This window comes from Jaculus jaculus, chromosome 7, assembly GCF_020740685.1.
Source record: "Jaculus jaculus isolate mJacJac1 chromosome 7, mJacJac1.mat.Y.cur, whole genome shotgun sequence".
Lineage (NCBI taxonomy): Eukaryota > Metazoa > Chordata > Mammalia > Rodentia > Dipodidae > Jaculus > Jaculus jaculus.
In genome coordinates this window covers 141464296-141484566 of record NC_059108.1, presented here as the reverse complement: position 1 = coordinate 141484566, position 20271 = coordinate 141464296, and the positions used below count along the sequence as shown (strand labels likewise).

Sequence of the window (20271 nt, the reverse complement as noted above, 5' to 3'; positions counted from 1 at the left end):
CAAAAAAGGAATTCAAGCCAGGTGTGGTGGCACTTGCCTTTAATCCCAACATGCAGGAGCCAGAGGAAGGAGGATCACTATGAGTTCGAGGCCACTTTGAGACTCCATAGTGAATTCCAGATCAGTCTGGACTAGAGTGAGACCCTACCTAAAAAAAACAAAAAAGGGGGGGAAATCCCTTGTATTCCTTAATATAGAGGAGCTGAAGAGATGGTTTAGTGGTTAAGGCACTTGCCTGCAAAGCCTAAGGATCCAGGTTCAATTCCCAATACCCATGTAAGCCAGATGCACATGTATCTGGAGTTCATTTGCAGTGGCTAGAGACCCTAGAATGCCCATTGTTTCTCTCTTCTCTATCTCAAATAAAAAAAAATTAATTAAAAAAAATAATGCAGGATGGGTGTGGTGGCACATGCCTTTAATCCCAGCACTCAGGAAGCACCGGTATGAGGTTTGCTGTGAGTTCAAGGCCACCCTGAGACTACATAGGGAATTCTAGATCAGTCTGGGCTACAGTGAGGCCCTACCTTAAAAAACAAACAAAAATTATACATACATATATATATATATATATATATATATATACATATATATATATATACACACACATATATATATATACACACACACATACATACATACATACATACATACACACACATACATACATACACACACACACACATACATACATACATACACACATACATACATGCTGGAGTGATGGCTCGGTGGTCAAAGGATGCAGGTTCAATTCCCCAATACCTACATAAGCCAGATGCACAAGGTGGCACATGCATCTGGAGTTCTTTTCCAGTGGTGAGAGGCCCTGGTGTACCCATTTTCTCCATCTATCTGCCTTTTTCTCTTTCTCATAAATAAATAAATAAAATGTTTAAAAGAAAAGAAAAATAACACAATCTATTACATAATGATATGGTTTTACCAGATGTACAAGGTGGCACATACTTCTGGATTTCTTTTACAGTGGCTGGAGGCCCTGGCACACACACACCCTCTCTCTCTCTCTCAAATAAAATGTCTTAAAAAAAAAAAAGCAATAATATGACTTTCAATACACACAGCAGGACTGGAAAGATGGCTTAGCGGTTAAGGTGCATGCCTGTGAAGCCTAAGGATCTAGGTTCGATTCTCCAGGTCCCATGTAAGCCAGATGCACATGGTGGCACCTGCGTCTGGAGTTTGTTTGCATTGTCTGGAAGCGCTGGCATGCCCATTCTCTCTCTCTCTCTCTCTCTCTAATAAATAAATAAAAATATAAAAAGGATCTTAAATGCACGCAGCAAAATGTCAAGGTATGGAAGACAGCCAGTGAGTATGTTTTCTCACTTGTGTGTCCTTCCACTTAGGCTTCAGATCATGAGGCTGATTTTCCTTTCCTTTCATCTCATCTTAGTTTCCTCTGGGCGCATGTATTGAGCACCTGCTGTTTACTTCGCACTAGGCTCTGTGCGGTGGGGTGGGGAGCACAAGGATGACTAGGCCCTAGACCTTGTCCTAGAGGGACTGATGTGACATGGGCAGGCTGAGTGTCCGCGGGGCTGGGTTGTGGGAGTGGGAGGGGTTAGGATAGCTGAGGCTTCCTGGCTTCGTGTTTGCTGGACCTCAGTTTTCCATTCTGAGGAGCGGTGCTGGCTCCCTAACTCCACCCCTTGGGATCTGGAAGATGTGGGACAGCCTGGATAAGAGGGTTTCTGTCCTGTGGGAACAGGGAGTGCTGAACCCCTTTATTCTTCCCACCACCAGCAAGTGCATATTCCATTCTAGAAGGCTCTGACTCCTCTGCAGAGCCGGAGCAGCCAGAACGCAGTCCTCTGCCTCCTTTAGCGGTGCTCTGTACCCCCCAACAAACCTGATCCCCCACAAGACTACATTTTCACCATCCTGAATCCCAAGCCCATCCTCTCCCCACTGCAAAGGAAGTTCGCTGTTGTTGTTTTTCCTTGGAGGTAGGGTCTCACTCTAGTCCAGGCTGACCTGGAACTCACTATGGAGTCTCAGGGCGTCCTCGAACTCACTGTGATCCTCCTACCTCTGCCTCCCCAAGCGCTGAGATTAAAGGCGTGCGCCACCACACCTGGTCCAAAGGGAATTTTGTAGGGACCAGAACACCTCAGCCCCAGGCTGTACTATAGAGTCCTGAACTACGCAACAGCTGGATTATGGGGCGATAATTAGCTTAGTATAAAGATTTTCCATTTACGCAAGGATTAGCTGCAGGGTTCCTTTAAATAGCCAGCTTCACTAATGCGTTCCAGTTGCTGGAGAGAATAGAAGACCCATGACAGGAGAGGCCCAAGCACTGAGCCCGCTGTGGGGCAGCATGTGCCCTTGGAGCTGAGGGCTCTGGTGGGAAAGCCAGCAAGTACCCGGCCGGCCCCTCACACCCAGCACCCGCTTCTCCTTGAAGCTATCCAGACCCACTTCTCCCGAGAAGCGCTGGGCACCACTCTCCACAAGCCTGTCCGTGGATGTGACCCCAGTTGGAATACTTAGCACACCACCATCCAGTGCCTTTATTGTCATGGGGCGGGGAGACTTGTTTGTTTAAAGCCGGGGTTTCACTATGTATCTATGAATGGCCTAGAACTCTCTAGGTCATCCAGGCTGGGCATCAAGTCTAGGTAATCCTCAGGCCTCAAGTCAGCTGGGAGGACCACAGGCAAGAGCCACCGTGCCTGGCAGCCACAGAGCTTCCTTTAGGCTCAGGATCTGTTGTTTGACCCAATATGTGTGACATGCGTGATAAATGCACGGGGAGCCGGGCGTGATGGCGCACGCCTTTAATCCCAGCACTCGGGAGGGAGGCAGAGGTAGGAGGAGGATCGCCATGAGTTCGAGGCCACCCTGAGACTCCAGAGTGAATTCCAGGTCACCCTGGCCTAGAGTGAGACCCTACCTCAAAAAAAAGTAAAATAGGGCTGGAGAGATGGCTTAGCGGTTAAGCGCTTGCCTGTGAAGCCTAAGGACCCCAGTTCGAGGCTCAGTTCCCTAGGTCCCACGTTAGCCAGATGCACAAGGGGGCGCACGCGTCTGGAGTTTGTTTGCAGTGGCTGGAAGCCCTGGCGCGCCCATTCTCTCTCTCCCTCTCTATCTGTCTTTCTCCCTATGTCTGTCACTCTCAAATAAATAAATAAAAAATGAACAAAAAATATAAAAAAAACTAAAGTAAATAAATAAATAAAATAAATAAGAAGGCACCCTGTGCCCCAGGAAGCATGCAGCATATTATAGAGAAAAAGAAACAAAACAAAAAACCTGGCACTAGGTCCCACAATGCCAAATGAAAATGAGACTTGCTTCGGCCCTGTGTACTTGGCTCCACACTGCTGGATGAACCTCCTTATGGGAGGAATGGCACTTATTCCAGGCTGACAGACCAGGGCAGGTTCCATAACGGCAGCGCCAAGTCCACACAGAGAAAAGCCACCCACAGCCCCTCAAGCATGCGCACTCCGGGACCCAGGCTGGCAGAGCACCCTGCATACCTTTACGCTGGAAACAGATCTGACCCCCCCTTACCCCAGTACCGCCTCAGTGCTGGATCCCAAGACCCACCCACAGTGACACCTCTTCCAGCCAGGCAGCTGGAAATCCAAGTTACAAGCTTTCATAAGGCAGCTGAGTCTAGTGGGGGACATCCATTCAAACTACCACATGCCTCAACCACGTGACCCTCACCAAACTTTCTGCTCTGAGCTCCCCCATCTATACAGGGGGTGGCCCTAGATCGGACCTCAGGAGTGCTGTAAAGCTAGTGCATGCACAGCTCTTAGAGCATCTGGATGTTTCTATGAAGATGGCTCTGCTGAGTGTGCTGTCTCCCCCACCCCCCCGCCGTGCTTGCTCCCCCATGCACCCCACCCAGTCAGCACAGAACTAATCCAATTTGACTTGATTATAGTCGCTGCTTTTTGCTTCCGTCTTTGCTGCCACCCCCTCCCTGGCATTCCAATTGAACCGGACTGATTGATGAGCACACGCTGCTAGGAGAATGGTCCAGGGCTAACCCTGCCCTCCTCTGGCTTGTCTTTCCTGCCCTACCAAGAGCCTGCAGTTGCAATGTGGGCTGCTGGATTGGAGCCAGCTTCAGGCTTGGGGGTCTTTGCCCTCTCAGAGCCCCTGACCCTTGCTACCCTAACCTTTCAATCTACCCTCCCAGCCTTTAAGTCAGTTACCTGGTCCTGTCACAGCTTCCCCTAGGCCCAGTGTAGTCAGATCTATGGGGACCTAATAGGAGTTCATTCCAAGCCAACAGAGTCATAGAGAGGTCCCAAGCTCAGGAAAGTTCACAGGGTAACATTTGAGTCCAGTTCAAATAACCCTGAGCAAGACCAAGAATAGTGGCACATGCTTGTAATTCTAGGGAGACTGAGGCAGGGAGATGGAGAGTTCTAGGCTAGCCTGTAATTCATAGCATGACACTATCTTTTTTTTTTTTTAAAGTGCCTCCTTCAGGCTGAAGAGATGGCTTAGACATTACCTGTGAAGCCTAAGGACCCAGGTTCTATTCCCCAGGACCCATGTAAGCCAGTTGCACAAGTTGGCGCATGCATCTGGAGTTCGTTTGCAGTGGCTTAGAGGCCCTGGTGTGCCCATTCTCTCTCTCTCTCCCCCTCCCACTCTGTCTCAAATAAATAAAAGTAAATTTTAAAAAAGTGCTTGCTTCAACGGCACATATACTAAAATTGGAATGACATAGTGAAGATTAGCATGGCCTGTGCATAATGGAGATACAGAAATTCATAAAGTGTTCCACACTAAAAAAACAAAAAGCACGGAGGAGGGGGGCTAGGCGTGGTGGCACATGCCTTGAATCCCAGCACTTGGGAGGGGGAGGTAGGAGGATCGCTGTGAGATCGAGGCCAGCCGGAGACTACGTAGTGAATTTCAGGTAAGCCGGACTAGAGTGAGACCCTACCTCGAAAAAAAAAAAAAAAGGAAAGAAAGAGGGGCTGGAGAGATAGCTTAGTGATTAAGGCAATCGCCTACAAAGCCAAAGGATCCTGGTTCGATTCTCCAGGGCCCACATAAGTCAGATGCACAAGGGGGCACATGCATCTGGAGTTCGTTTGCAGTGGCTGGAGGCCCTGGTGCGCCCATTCTCTCCCTTCTTCTCTCTCTCAAATAAATAAATAAAATATATTTAAGAGAAAGAAAGAAAGGGCTAGAGAGATGGCTCAGCAGTTAAGGTGCTTGCCTACAAAGCCTAACAACCCAGGCTCTACTCCCCAGTATCCGTGTAAGGCCAGATGCACAAAGTGGCGCATGTGTCTGGGGTTCATTCGCAATGCCTGAAAGTCCTGAGAAAGTGTTACAGACTGGGAGAGACTCGGTGGGCATGACAGTTTAGATGCAGTAAGGAGTTCTCGATCCAGTGTCAAAGAACGGACGCACATCAGCAGCAAACACCCACATCTGAGAAGGGCAGGGCATTTATTCAGTCCAACCCAGCCCTGGGTACAGGGATTGTTCTGTGCAGTGAAACTGTTCCACTAAAAAGTTTCAAGCCGGGCATGGTGGCGCACGCCTTTAATCCCAGCATTCGGGAGGCAGAGATAGGAGGATTGCTGTGAGTTCAAGGCCACCCTGAGACTACAGAGTTAATTCCAGGTCAGCCTGGACCAGAGTGAGACCCTACCTCAAAAAAAAAAAAAAGAAACCAGAAAAAGGGCTGGAGAGATGGCTTAGCGGTTAAGCACTTGCCTGTGAAGCCTAAGGACCCTGGTTCGAGGTTCGATTCCCCAGGACCCACATAAGCCAGATGCACAAGGTGGCACATGCATCTGGAGTTCATTTGCAGTGGCTCGAGGCCCTGGTGCACCCATTGTCTCTCTATCTATCTGTCTCGCTCTCAAATAATAAATAAAAATAAACAAACAAAAAGAAGCCAGAAAAAAAAAAGTTTCAAAGACATTGGAAAAATTAGGTTTCATCTAGGGGTGAGTATCCAGATCAACCCATGACCTCCCTGTCCGGGGAGCCTGGATTATGAAGACTCAGCTGGAAGAAGGCAGGGAGGACCTCATGGCTCCGCCCTGTCACTTCCTCAAGCTGTTGAAACTAGCATTGTCCATAGGGTACTTATTCTATGAGGTAGGAAAATGGGTTATTCCTAGTTGAAAAAAAAAAAAAAACACCACCACAACCCAGAGGTCAAGAACTGTCAAAGGTCACAGAAGGAGGAGCCGGGCCCCTGGGAGCCGCTGCTCTTTCCAACGAATAGACGGCTCAGCTCGGGGGACAGGGAAAGTCCCGGCCCTGGCTCCTGGGGCGCAGGGGGTCTGCCCTGTGGAGTTTAGCTTACCGGACACATGGAGCAGAAGACAAAAGCTATGGATTCTCAGTCTCTGTAGGTCATATTGATCTCAGGCCATTGCATTCAGCCAGTGTTTCATTCGGTAATGTGGATTTCCCCCTGTTGAATGATTTCATTTTTAACCCTTGCGTTCCCCACGGAAGCAGCAACATAAGCTGATGGGCAAAGAGCTCGGTGCCTGGCCTTGGTCCCCAGATCTGCTTCAGGACGCGGGTGCACGCTCTTTGCAGGTGGGCAGAACTACTCACCTCGCCGAGGTTCCTGTATCTGGGAACCTCTCCAGCAGATGGCTAGGCGTGCCTGTCTTATCCAGATAGGGATGGGGAATGACAGACTGGACAGGGTGAGTGACTGTCAGGGTGCAGCCTGGGAGGTGGAACAGAAGCCAGATCAGCGTCTGGGCTCTCCTCTCTGAGGACAGTGTGCGCTATCGATTATATACATGGGCAAGGGGAAGTGGAGTCAGAGGCAGGGTCTCCCTCTAGCCCAGGCTGACCCGGCACTCACTGTGCAGTCTTCCTCCTACTTCTGCCTCCAAAGTGCTGGGATCAAAGGTGTGCACCACCACACCCAGCTAGTGATATATTTTTTAATATTTTATTTATTTATAAGAGAGCGAGAGACACACAGAGAGAGGCAGATACAGAGAAAGGGATAGAATGGGTACCCCAGGACCTCTAACTACTGCAAGCAATCTCCAGACATATGTGTCACCTTGTGCATCTGGCTTTAGGTGGGTACTGGGGAATCAAACAAGGGTCTTTAGCCTTTGCAGGCCATATATATATACATATATATATGTGTGTGTGTATATATATGTATATATATATGTATATATGTGTATATATATGTGTGTGTGTGTGTGTGTGTGTGTGTATTGTTGTTGTTGTTGTTGTTGTTGTTGTTCGAGGTAGGGTCTCACTCTAGCCCAGACTGACCTGGTATTCACTAGTCTCAGGGTGGCCTCGAACTCATGGTGATCCTCCTACCACTGCCTCCTGAGTGCTGGGATCAAAGGTGTGTGCCACCACGCTCGGCTCTACTGATATTTTAAAAACTAAAATATAAAGTACAAAATTAATTCCACTCTTGACAGGCATATATCAGGCCACAGTTCTGAGCATGGACAGAGAGAAAGAGAGGAAGGCAGACAGATTGAACTATGACCAAGAACAAAGCAATTCTGGCACTCAGGCCAAACCCCGGCCCTTCGGTCAACCAAGTCACATGCAATGGAGGAGTGGTCTCCCAGGGCCTGCGGCCGGCTGCCACGCTCTCCTGTGGCCCAGCCAGACCTTAAATATATAGGCCTCCTGCGTCAGGCTCCCAAATAGCTGGGATTACCGGCCTACACCATGGGACAGGTTAGCCACGCTCTTGATATCGTAGCTTTCTGTCCCAGCACTTTAAACTCTATAAGCGCTGGATTTATAGGCCATCCTCCCTCCCCGGCTACGTACACAGATGATGTAGCCTGGGCCATTCCTCTGGCTTTAAGGGGCATCCCAGCGTAGTCAGATTGTCCCCACACAGCAGCTAAGGTTCGGAGAAGAGCAATGACATCCCTAGGCCACTTTGTGAAGCTGGGGCACCTAGGCCTGACCTGCAGGTGCCCGGAACATCCCAGCCCAGCACATCTGACACACAGGGGCCCTATCCCAGACACTATGAGGCCCCTCCAAGGCTGGCACCCTCTCTTCTTTGCATCATGCTGAATCCCAGCAGGCGGAGCCACGGGCCCTTCCGTGCTGAGAGAAGAAGCGGGGTGATTATCACGGCTGCTGGATGAAGGCTGCAGTCATGGTCACTAATTGAAATGCAGAATATCATTTTGATCGAGCCAGCAGGCTGTTTATTTATTAGATCAATAGTCAAGCACTGGCGGTGAGTGTCAGCAGGGCCAAGGGCAATCCCGACTACTCCAGCTCCCTCCCACCATGGCGCAGATTAGGGGGGCCCGATTCCCTTCCCATCACTCCCTCCTTTTCGTCTTCTGACCAGTTCCCAGAAGAAAGGACAGATATCGACACTGACAGGGAAATAGGCTCGTTCACAGGACCCACACCCAAGAGGTCTCATGTTTACCGAGCACTTACCGTGTGCCCAATGTGATCTTTTAACGGGCCTCCAGCCACTGCAAATGAACTCTGGACACAATGCATCACCTTGTGCATCTGACTTACGTGGGTCCTGGGGAATTGAACCTGGGCCCTTTGGCTTTGCAGGCAAGCAGCTTAACCACTGAGCAATCCCTCCGGCTCCCCCAGTGTGATCTTTAATCCTCAGAGAAATGACATGACTGAAGGATTCTCCTACCATTTAACAGGTGAGGAGACTGGGACCTGGACAGGATAAGCAATGGACATAGACAGCAAGTACTAAAGTCAGGATTCAGACCCAGGTGATCTGTACCTTGATTCTGTGTGTTTCAAGCTGGGGAGCAGTGGTGAATCGTTTTCACTTACATAAGTTGCTGGCCCTGAATTCATGCTGCCCTTTTCCAAGCCATTGCCAATAGGTTTTTATGTGTCTCGTTGGTATTTGTGTTAAACTAGCCTACTTTCCTTCTTCCCTCCTTTTTTTAAAAAAAAAACATATCTTACTTATTTATTTATTTGAGAGAGAAAGAGGCAGAGAGAGTGAGTGAGTGAGAGAATGGGTGCACCAGGGCCTCCAGCCACTGCAAACGAACTCCAGATGCATGTGCCCCTTGTGCATCTGGCTTACATGGGTCCTGGGGAATCAAACCTGGGTCTGTAGGCTTCGCAAGCAAGCACCTTAACCGCTAAGCCATCTTTCTATCCTTTTTCTTTTTTTTTTTTGAGGTAGGGTCTCACTCTGGCCCAGGCTGACCTGGAATTCACTATGTATTCCCAGGATGGCCTGGAGCTTACAGTGATCTGCCCACTACCACCTCCCAGGTGGGTGAGTGAGTGAGTGCTGGGATTCAAGGCATGCACCACCACACCCTGGCTTCTTTATTTTATTTTGTTTTTTCTTAGACAAGGTCTCATGTAACTTAGGCTGGCCTTGAACTTGAACTCACAATGTGGCTGAGAAAGATGACCTTTAGCCCTCACCTCCCAAATTCTGAGGTTACATGTATGTGCCACCATGACAGGCTTCCCTTTTAACATTTTGAAGCCAGACTTCTTGGTAAGTACCTCTCAGGCTCTAAATTAAGTTACTTGTCAAACATATGCATGGTTTCTGGTGTCCGAAACAAAACAAGCCCAGTGTGGAGGCGCACGCCTTTAATCCCAGCACTTGGGAGGCAGAGGCAGGAGGATCGCTGAGTCTGAGGCCACCCTGAGACTACATAGAGAATAGTACTAGAGTGAGATGCCACCTGGAGAAATAAACAAACACAAAGCTGAGTTTGTTGTCACATACAATTAATCTCAGCACTCACTCAGGGGCACAGGTAGGAGGATCACTGTAAATGTGAGGCCAGCCTGAGACTACATAGTGGATTCCAGGTCAGCCTGGGCTAGAGTGAGATCCTACACTGGAAAAATTAAAAATAAAAAAATAAAACCAGCGAGGAGTGGTGGCCGAAGCCTTTAATACCAGCAGTGCTGAGGATGGGGAGTTTGGAGGATCACTGTGAGTTCATGGCTAGCCTGGCCTATAGAGTGGGGAAAAAATAACAAACCAAGCCCAGCATGGTGGCAAATGCCTTTAATGCCAGCACTTAAGAGGCTGAGCTAGAGTGAGACTCTGTCTGGAAAAAATTAATACATAAGCAAGTAAGTTGGAGGGAAACCAGAGCAATGGTTCATGTCTGTAACCTTGGAAGCACTCAAGAGACTGAAGCAGGAGGATTTCTGTGACTTCCGGGTCAGTGAGGCTACAGAATAAGATCCTGACTCCAGCCCACCAAAAGGGGCGGATGATAGAACTCACTTCAAGGGGTTGTAAGGAATCAATGACCTCATAGTCATTGTTCCTTATCTGGCACCGAAGCCCTCGAATAGTGAGCGGCTTCCATCTAACTGTTCATGCATACCCATTGGCCAAGATTGCTAGATGTAGTAAACCTTGGGTCTAGGGAGAAAAGAAAATACTTTTTTTAAAACTCACTGTCTCAGCTATACTTATTTACCATGGTTCATTGAACCTATGACAATATTTTATTTTTACTTACTTATTAATGAAAGAGAGATGGGGCAGAGGGAGAGACAAAATAGGCATGCCAGAGCCTCTAGGCACTGCAAATGAACTCCAGATGCATGTGCCACCATGTGCATCTGACTTACATGGGTTCTGGGGAATGGAACCTGGGTCCTGAAGCCTTGAAGGCATGCACCTTAACTGTTATGCCATCTCTCTAGCCCCTGTGATTACATATATATGTATGTATGTGTATATATATTTGTTTCTTGAGGTACGGTCTTGCTCTAGCCAAGGCTGACCTGGAATTTACTATGTAGTCTCAGGATGGCCTCGAACTCATGGCAATTTTCCTACCTCTGCCTCACAAGTGCTGAGCCATCACAGCAGCTTCTATGACAATATTTTTGTAAGAGATTGGTTTTTAAACTACTGCTTATTTTATTTTTGCTCTTTTTTTTGTTTGTATTTTGTTTTTCGAGGTAGGGTCTCACTCTAGCTTGGGCTGATCTGGAATTCACTTTATAGTCTCAGGGTGGCCTCGAACTCATGGCAATCCTCCTACCTCTGCCTCCTGAGTGCTAGGATTAAAGGCATGCTCCACCATGCCCGGCTTATTTATTTATTTATTTTTTTGCTTTTTTTTTTTTCTCTTTTATTTTTTTTCTCAATTTTTATTAACATTTTTCATGATTATAAAAAGAATCCCATGGTAATACCCTCCTTCCCCCCCCTTTTTTTTTTTGCTTTTTGAGGTTGATTCTCACTCTGGCCCAGGCTGAGCTGGATCTCACTCTGTAGCCCAGACTGGTCTCACATTCCTGGTGATCCTCCTACCTTAGCCTCCTGAGTGCTGGGATCAGAGGCACGCACCACTACACCTCACCCGGAGCTACTGTTTAAACTTTGAGATGGCATCAATTTCAGATGCATTCTGACTTGCCTAGATAGTAAAATGTGAAAGAAAAAAGAAGGTGCTATCTAGAGTCAAATTCACTGTGGTATTATCTGTCCTCAAAAGCATGGGTTTATTGATCTAGATGGCCAGGGAACAATAAATAGCTGAGCATGGTGGCACATTCCTGTAATCCCATCCCTTGGGAGGTAGAGGAAGAAGGATTAAGAGTTCAAAGCCAGCCTCAACTATATTGTGAGTTTGAGGCCAGCTTGGGCTATATGAGATCCTGGTTTTTTGTTTTTTTTTTTGAGGTAGGGTCTCACTCTAGCCCAGGTTGATCTGAAATTCACTATGAGGTCTCAGGGTGGCCTCGAACTCATGGCAGTCCTCCCACCTCTGCTTCCCAGAGAAGCAGCCATGCCGGCTGGCCTGAGCAGAGATGGCGCTAGGGCTTAGGAGTCACTAAGGCGGTCACCCAGGCTCTCAGGACTCCACCTCTGACCTTTGCTCTTCCTTGCTGCCAATTTTATATGCTTCTCCTTCACTGCTCATAGGAGGGATGTATGGCCTTGCTCCGCTCTGGGGCCCTGTGACCTGCTGCTTTTGTCCTTGGAGAGGCAGCCCCAGAAACCTCCTGGGAGAAACTTGGCTTAGCTTGGATCAGGTGCGCACCCTTAGGTCAGTCAGTTGCCCTTCAGGAGGGAAGAAGGGCGGAATGTTTAAGATGGCAGTAGTTTCCATGGAGAAGGGAAAGAAAGAAAGAAAGAGAGAGAGTTGGGATCAGATGTCAGTTTTCAGCAGGGGTGAATACTAAGCTATTGGTTCCAGAAATTCCTGAATAAGGGTCCCCTTTGTCTGAAAATTACTTTCCTGGTAAAAGCAAAAGATACTGGAGTTGCCGGGTGAGGTGGCACATGCCTTTAATCCCAGCACTGGGGAGGCAGAGGTAGGGGGATCACAGTGAGTTTGAGGCCACTCTGAAACTATAGAGAGAATTCCAGGTCAGCCTGAGCTAGAGTGAGACCCTACCTAGAAAAAACAAAACTAACAACAACAACACAAAGTTACATGATTAAATGATAGATAGGGTGCTGGCTCAGAAGTTAAAGGCATTTGCTTCAAGGTCACTGGCCCGGGTTCAATTCCCTAGGAGCATGTAAAGCTAGATGCACAAAGTGGCACATGTGTCTGGAGTTCATTTGTATTGGAAGAGATCCTGGTGTGCCCAAACTTTTTCTCTCTCTCTCAAACAATAAAAATATCAAAAACAAAACATGATGGGGCTGGAGAGATGGCTTAGTGATTAAGGCTGTTGTTGACAAAGCCAAAGGACCCATGTTTGATTCCCAGTACCCTCATAAAACCAGATGCACAAGGTACACATGCATCTGGAGTTCATTTGCAGTGGCTAGAGGCCCCAATGTGCCCATTCTCTCTCTCTCAAATAAGTAAAATTAAAAAAAATAACTATGATGGATGGAAGGTAGGTAGGAGGGAAAAGGAGGAAGATAGTCTTGTTTGCTTTAGGGCTGAACTGCTATGCCCCAGGATTGAACCTAGAAGCCTTAAGTGGAAGCCTTCTGGGGGGAAACAACTGCTAACATTGGCTGAGTACTTCTCGTGTGGCAGCCACTGTGCCAGGTTCTTTTCTGTATCAAGGTGCTAATTCACACAGTGTCTGAGATGAGTGCTCTTATTTACATCCCCACTTCACAGATGAGGAAGCTGAGATACCTACAGGTTAAAAATCCCAGTTCAGAAGGGACAGAACTGCAATCCACAAGCAGGCCTTTGCTGGGCACGGTGGCACATGCCTATAATTCCAGCACTGTGGAGGCAGAAGTAGGAAGATCACTGTGAGTTCCAAGCCAGCCTAGAACTACAGAGTGAAAACCAGGTCAGCCTTGGCTAGAGTGAAACCCTACCCTCCCCCCCCAAAAAAATAGGGCTGGAGAGATGGCTTAGCTGCAAAGGCGCTTGCCTGTAATGCCTAATGACCTGAATTCCATTCCCCATTCCCCACACAAAGCCAGATGCACAAAGTAGTACATGCATCTGGTGTTCATTTGCAGACTACATAGTGAATTCCAGGTCAGCCTGGGCTAGAGTGAGATCCTACTTTGAATAAACAAAACAAAAACAAAATCTTATCCTGGATGGTGGCACATGCCTTTAATCCCAGCACTCGGGGAGGAAAAGGTAGGGGAATCGCCATGAGTTCGAGGCCACCCAGGGACTACATAGTGAATTCCAGGTCAGTCTCTGTTAGAGTGAGACCCTACCACATACACACACACACACACACAAAACTAAAAAAAACAAAAAACCCAACTCAGAATAAGCCAGGCACGGCAGCACAAGCCTCTAATTCTAGCATTTAGGAAGCTGAGGCAGGAGAATTGCTGTCAGTTTGAGACCAGCCCAGACTATATAGCAGTGTCCTACCTTGTCTGTGAAGTCTAAGGACTCGAGTTTGATTCCCCAGAACCCACATAAACCAGATGCACAAGGTGGCGTTGTGTCTGGAGTTCATCTGCAGTGGTTAGAAGCTCATTATCAAACAAATTAAAAACAAACGCGCCAGCTAGGCGTGTTATCACAGGCTTTAAAAAAAAAAAACAAAAATCAAACAAACAAACAAACAAAAAACAATGCAGACGGGTGTGGTGGCACACATGTTTATTCCCAGCACTCGGGAGGAGGATCTCTGTGAGTTCAAATCCACCCTGAAATGACATAGTGAATTCCACATCAGCCAGGACTACAGTGAAACTCTACCTCGAAAAACCAAAAGAAAAGAAAACAAAACAATGCAGCACATATAATGGTTTGTACCTTTAATCCCAAGCACTCTAGAAACTGAGGTAGGATAGCCATGAGTTCCAAGTCAGCAGTTCCAAGTCAGCTTGAGCTAGAGTGAGACCCTATCTCAAAAACCATCACAACATAGGAAGCCCTCAGAAGAGCCTCCCAATTTTCCTCCTGTGTCCCTCCTCTCAGTAGCTATAGGGGATATGGCATCTGTAAGTATCACATCTGGTCTGGTGCTTGTATTTATTTTCATTCTATTATCAATTAACAATGTGGCATAAACATCCCACCTACTGTCACTGAACACAGTCATCTTTCAATGACACAGTGCTGTCAGCCAGATGGCCTGGATTTATCTATTTATTTTATTTTTTGTTTGGTTTTGAGCACCTCAAAAGTGTTTTGTTTGGCTGGGTTTTGGTTTTTCGAGGTAGTTTGCTCTAGCTTAGGCTGACCTGAAATTCACTATACAGTCCCAGGCTGGCCTCGAACTCATAGTGTTCCTCCCAGGGATTAAAGATGAGTACTAACATGCTTGGTTATTCTGAATTTTTTTTGTTTATTTTTATTTATTTATTTGAAAGACACAGACACAGAGAGAGGCAAATAGAGAGAGAGAAAATGGGCGTGCCAGGGCCTCCAGCTACTGCAAATGAACTCCAGATGCATGTGCCCCCTTGTGCATCTGGCTAACGTGGGTCCTGGAGAATCGAGCCTCGAACTGGGGCCCTTAAGCTTCACAGGCAAGCACTTAACGGCTAGGCCATCTCTCCAGCCCTGGTTTTTTTGAGGTAGGGTCACATTCTAGCTCAGGCTGACCTAGAATTCACTTTGACATCTCAGGGTGGCCTTGAACTCATGGTGATCCTCCTACCTCTGCCTTCCATGTGCTGGGATTAAAGGCATGTGCCACCACGCCCAGCTGTCTATTCTGATTTTTTGACACCGCCACGCCTTGTTGTATTTGGAACCCAGAATTGGCCAAGTGAGCTAAAGAAAGAGCTACCAGATGCCACTGGGCCCGGCAAGCAGGCACTTGACTGAGGAGCTCCAGCTCAGGGCTGATGTTTCGCAAAGCTAGCTGAGGCCGTCCGCAGGCCAGCGGATAAGGATTTCCCCGTTGTCCCGCGGCAGCCACTAGGCATCCAGTGGTCCCTTCCCACTGCAGCAGAGCCTCTCTTCTCATTTTGATGGATGCAGTCTGGAATATCAGGATAAAGAGCTCTGATTGAAAGACACTAATTACCCATCATTACTTTCCATGCAGTAATTTGTGTGGAATGAGATTTCCATCAGTTGTCCGGGATCAGCCTGGTTTTGACTAATCTTTCCAACGAGAAGATGCTTAATTACAGATTTCTGCCTGAGCTCCAGTGCTTGCGGGGGGCGGGGGGGGGGGGAGGCTATGGTAGACGATACAATGCTTTTGGTTCATTCTGAAGCCTGGGCTCTGGAGGACCCCAAGGAGAGAGAGTATTAAGAAAATATTCTCAAGGGAGACAACTAAACTCAAATTGAGACATCACAGAGGAAAATACCTTGGCAGCAATGTGGTCTAGGGAGGTGGCAGGTAGGCAGCTTTCTATGTCGACTTGTTCTCCTGGACACATCCCCAGTTTACCATGTCTCGAAATTCTCTATCTGTCCACCCTAGTACTACCCACCAATATACTTGGCTCTCTGGTGACTTAGGGCAAGTCACTTAATTTTCCCAAGGCTTTGATGCTCTTATCTAAAAGTTCCCAGGGTGGAGCTGGAGAGATGGCTTAGTCATTAAGGAGCTTGCCTGTGAAGCCTAAGGACCCAGGTTCAATTCCCCAGTACCCATGTAAGCCAGATGCAACAAGGTAGCTCATGCATGTGCAGTTCGTTTGCAGTAGCTAGAGGCCCTGGGGTACCCAGTCTCTCTCTTTCTCCCTCTCTAAAATAAATAACCAACGAAATAAAATATTTTAAAGTTGCCAGAGTAAGCAGAAGGACCTCTTTTAGGACTCTAGCTGTGCACGTGTGTCTGTCTAGAAATATGTTACTTTTTGGTGAAAAGAAACATTAGCTCTTAAAGTAGGTAATTCAGAATACTTTAGGAAGGGGGAGTTTGAATTAATGAAATTTCTAAGTTTAAGATAAAAACTGCATATATAATGAGTGGACCTGAGTGTCCCGAACTGGATTCATCATAACATGTCTCATCTTTGTCTGTCTCCCTCCCTCTCCTGCCCTCCTCCCCTGGAATAAGAGGCCTCGAATCCATGCTTAACAAGAACACTCTTGGGAGGGACCTTGGCAGTCATGTATTTGCCCCCTTCTTATGCCATGTTAATGGCATCTTCCTGTGGGTGTGTTCTTCGAGGCCGGGTCTCCCTCTATCCCAGGCTGCCCTGGAATTCACTCTGTATTCTCAGGGCGGCTTCAAACTCATGGTGATCCTCCTACCTCTGCCTCCCGAGTGCTGGGATTAAAGGCATGCACTTTGTGTGTGTGTGTGTTTTGTTTTGTTGAAGCCCAGGCTGGCTTTGAACTCCTGATACTTTTGCCTTCACCTCCCAAGTACTAGGACTCCATACAGACTTTAGTACTGTTTTTTTTTTTTTAAATATTTATTTAGTTAGTTTGAGAAAGAGAGAGAGAATGGGTGTGCCACGGCCTCCAGCCACTCCAAGCTAACTTCAAATACATGCACCACCTGTGCGTCTGGCTTATGTGGGTACTGGGGAATCAAACCTGGGTCCTTAGGCTTCACAGGCAAGTGCCTTAACTGTTGAGCCATCTCTCCAGCCCTTTAGTACTGCTCTGAATGGAAGTTTAGCTGTGTTACTCCCACAGACTTGCTAAAGGGTCTGTGAATCTGCTTTGACAAACAGCCCTTAGCCCCTGGTTAGCACATTTGTCATGAAGATGGGCATAAGAGTCTCTCAGTGTTCAGAGCTAGGCTTTCTGCTGCAGAGTGGATTCCTGGCTCAGGCTAGGAACATATACATATACTTATTATTATTATTTTTGTTTGTTTATTTATTTGAGAGTGACAGACAGAGAGAAGGAGGGAGAGAGAGAGAGAATGGGTGCACCAGGGCTTCCAGCCACTGCAAACGAACTCCAGACGTGTGCGCCACCATGCGCATCTGGCTAATGTGGGTCCTGGGGAATCGAGCCTCAAACCAGGGTCCTTAGGCTTCACAGGCAAGCGCTTAACCACTAAGCCATCTCTCCAGCCCCATTTTTTTTTTTTTTTTGAGGTAGGGTCCCACTCTAGCTCAGGCTGACCTGGCATTCACTCTGTAGTCTCAGGGTGGCCTCAACCTCACAGCAATCCTTCTACCTCTGCCTTCCATGTGCTGGGATTAAATGCATGCAGCACCACACCCAGCTTATCTGCTTATTACTATTATTACTAATTTATTTATTTGCATGTGTGTGTGGGGGTGTATGAATGTGTCAGTGTCTCTTGCTGCTGCAAAGGAATTCCTGTCTGTCTTTACATGGGTGCTGGGGAATTGAACCCATTCCCACAGGCTTTACAAGCTAGGGCCTTTAACCTCTGAGCCATCCCCCCACCCCCTAGTATATCCTCCTGGCTTGCCTAGACAACTCTTTCCCTCCTGGTGTGTGGCAAGTTCAATTTCGGATGAAGAAGAGGTGGCTTTCTAGTTAACCCCAGACCTGTCTGCTGCCAGATCTCTGAACAGGGTCTCTGGGGCTTATGGCAACGGTAGCAGGTCCCAGTGATCACTAGCCGAGACCTCCGCTCTTCAGAGCCGTTTGCCTCATCGGTTCCTCTCACTCAGACAACCCTGGGAAACGGGTGTTGTGATTGAGCCCATTCTACAGGTGCACACCCTCAGGTCCACAGAGGGGAGCTTGGCTACTCAAAGTCACCAGTAACATGAGGCAGAACCAGCATGTCTGATGTCAACATGCAATCTCTCTTCCACTGACTACGTGGCCTGGCCGAGTGCTAGAGGGCTTCAAGGCAGCCATTCCGGGTGACCTAGATGCTTGTGAATGGTGGGGTGGGAAGACTCCACTCCACAGTGGAGCGCAATCAGGCCGTCCGTGCCTCCCTCCCACCCGACCCCCGGCGGGCCACCTTGAGGAGAGGAGTGAAACCTGAGGTTCCTGCTCAGAAATCTATGATTCTTTCTTGCTGACACCCAGAAATTCTCTTCTCCCAGAGACCCAAGGAGAAACAACTGGGGTTTCATTCAAACCTCTCAAGATTCTACTGGCCTCCTTGTTAGAGAACCTTCAGCTCTTGTCCCAGTGACATCTAGCTGAGGTTGGGAGAGCTGCCTCACCTCCCACCCAGGTAAGCTCAGCCAGCCCTTGGGTGGGAATCAATGGTCGACACGAAGAAGGCCTGGAGAAGGGCCGGGTGGGGGTGAAAAAGGAGACCACATTTCATCCGATGGTGGTGACTTTGAGGCCAGGGCAGCTGTCGCTAAGCTCCGTTACCAAACAAATCAAAGTGCATGATGCCCCAAGGGACTTCCACCACTCACTATTGCTCTTCCAAAGCCTGCTGAGATGAGGGGTCTGTCCCCTCCACACGACGAGTCAATACTCATCGATCACGTTGGGATCTCAATCAGACAGCCCTAGATGATAGACTGGACTAGCTGCCCCTCCTTCCATGGCCGCCTCTTGTCCCCACCCCGAGGCTGCAGCGCTTCCAGGATACCAAGCAGCCACCCATGCAATCTCTTAGTTAGGGAGGTAGTTTTTGAGACACTCTCATGTAGCCCAGGCTAGCCTCAAACTCTATCTGTATCTCTGTGATTGGCTTGAACTCCTGATCGTTCTACCTTCACGTCTCAGGTGCTGGGCTAACAGATGTGCACGGCCACACCTCATTCTTATGGTGCTGGGAGGGGACTGAACCCCGGCTTTGTGCAAACTACATAAGCACTGCCCCACCTGAGCTACAACCCCCAACCCAGCTCTGAAGACTTTTTCTTTTCTTTCTTTCTTTTTTTTTAAGGTAGGGTCTCACTCTAGCCCAGGCTGACCTGGAATTCACTATGGAGTCTCAGGGTGGCCTTAAACTCACGGTGATCCTCCTACCTCTGCCTCCCGAGTGCTGGGATTAAAGGTGTGCACCACCACACCCAGCTAGGGTTTCATTATTTTTTGGCTTACAGACTCCAGGGGAAGCTCCACGATGGCAGGGGAAAACGTGGCATGAGCAGAGGGTGGACATCACCTCCTGGCCAACATCAGATGGACAACAGCAACAGGAGAGTGTGCCAAACACTGGCAAGGGGAAGCTGGCTATAACACCCATAAGCCCACTCCCAATAATACACTGCCTCCAGGAGGCTCCAATTCCCAAATTGCTATCAGCTGAGGACCTAGAATTCAGAACACCTAAGTTTATGGGGGATACCTGAATCAAACCACCACAGACCCCACAGGGGATGTTTGGTGAAGCCCAGAGACTTTGGTTGATACATCTGGGTGGCTAGTGGTATCTAGTGGGTAGAAGCCAGGGATGTACTTACACTTCTATAATGAAAAGGCTAACCTCAGAGTTGGCCATGGTGGCACACCCCTTTAATCTCAGCACTCAGGGGGCTGAGGTAGGAGGACCACTGTGAGTTCAAGGCCAGGCTGGGACTATAGAGTGAGCTCCAGGTTAGTCTGGGCTGGAGTGAGACCCTAACACATACACACACACACACACACACACACACACACACACACACACACACACTGCTGTACAAAGGACAGTCTCTATGCCAAATATTTGCCTGGCCCCCAATGCCAATCACATTGAGAACCCACTATCAGCTGCTCATTATCTCCGCAGATTGGGTAAAGGGTCTGTGAAACAAACTTTCATGCCCTTGATGTCTGCTCTCTCTGCCTCCCATAGCTCCCTCCCTCCCTCTCTCTCTCTCTCTCTCCAGCTTTCTTCCTTCTCCTAGTCCCCCTGGCCTCTGCCCTCTTTCTCTTTCTCTGTTCTTCTCTCTTCCTGGGGTTACTGGATGCTGAATGGAGGTGGAAGTGGATAGGTGTGAGGGATGAGGTGCGCCCCCCTTGATGGCTCTCAGATAACCTACAAATTCCCTTTCTGCGTCCAGATGCCTTTCAGACTCATGCCAGGTCCTCTCTC

The 20271-nt window shown here is 48.2% G+C and overlaps 1 protein-coding gene and 1 non-coding gene across 6 annotated transcripts in view; both read left to right on the top strand.

Moving 5' to 3' along the window:
- The window catches only part of Esrrb (estrogen related receptor beta), a 203999-nt gene that overhangs the window by 112922 nt on the left and 70806 nt on the right, over positions 1–20271 (top strand). The window contains exon 1 of one of the 5 annotated variants that reach the window (XM_045154728.1): positions 18329–18465. The exons of the other annotated variants lie outside the window; for them this stretch is intronic. The gene's annotated coding sequence lies outside the window, so the exon portion shown is untranslated. Of the gene's footprint in view, positions 1–18328; positions 18466–20271 lie in introns of those variants that run through there. 5 annotated transcript variants of the gene reach the window in all.
- Positions 4680–4786, top strand: LOC123462542. Its single transcript, XR_006638351.1, has one exon. It is a non-coding gene; the product is annotated as a U6 spliceosomal RNA (small nuclear RNA).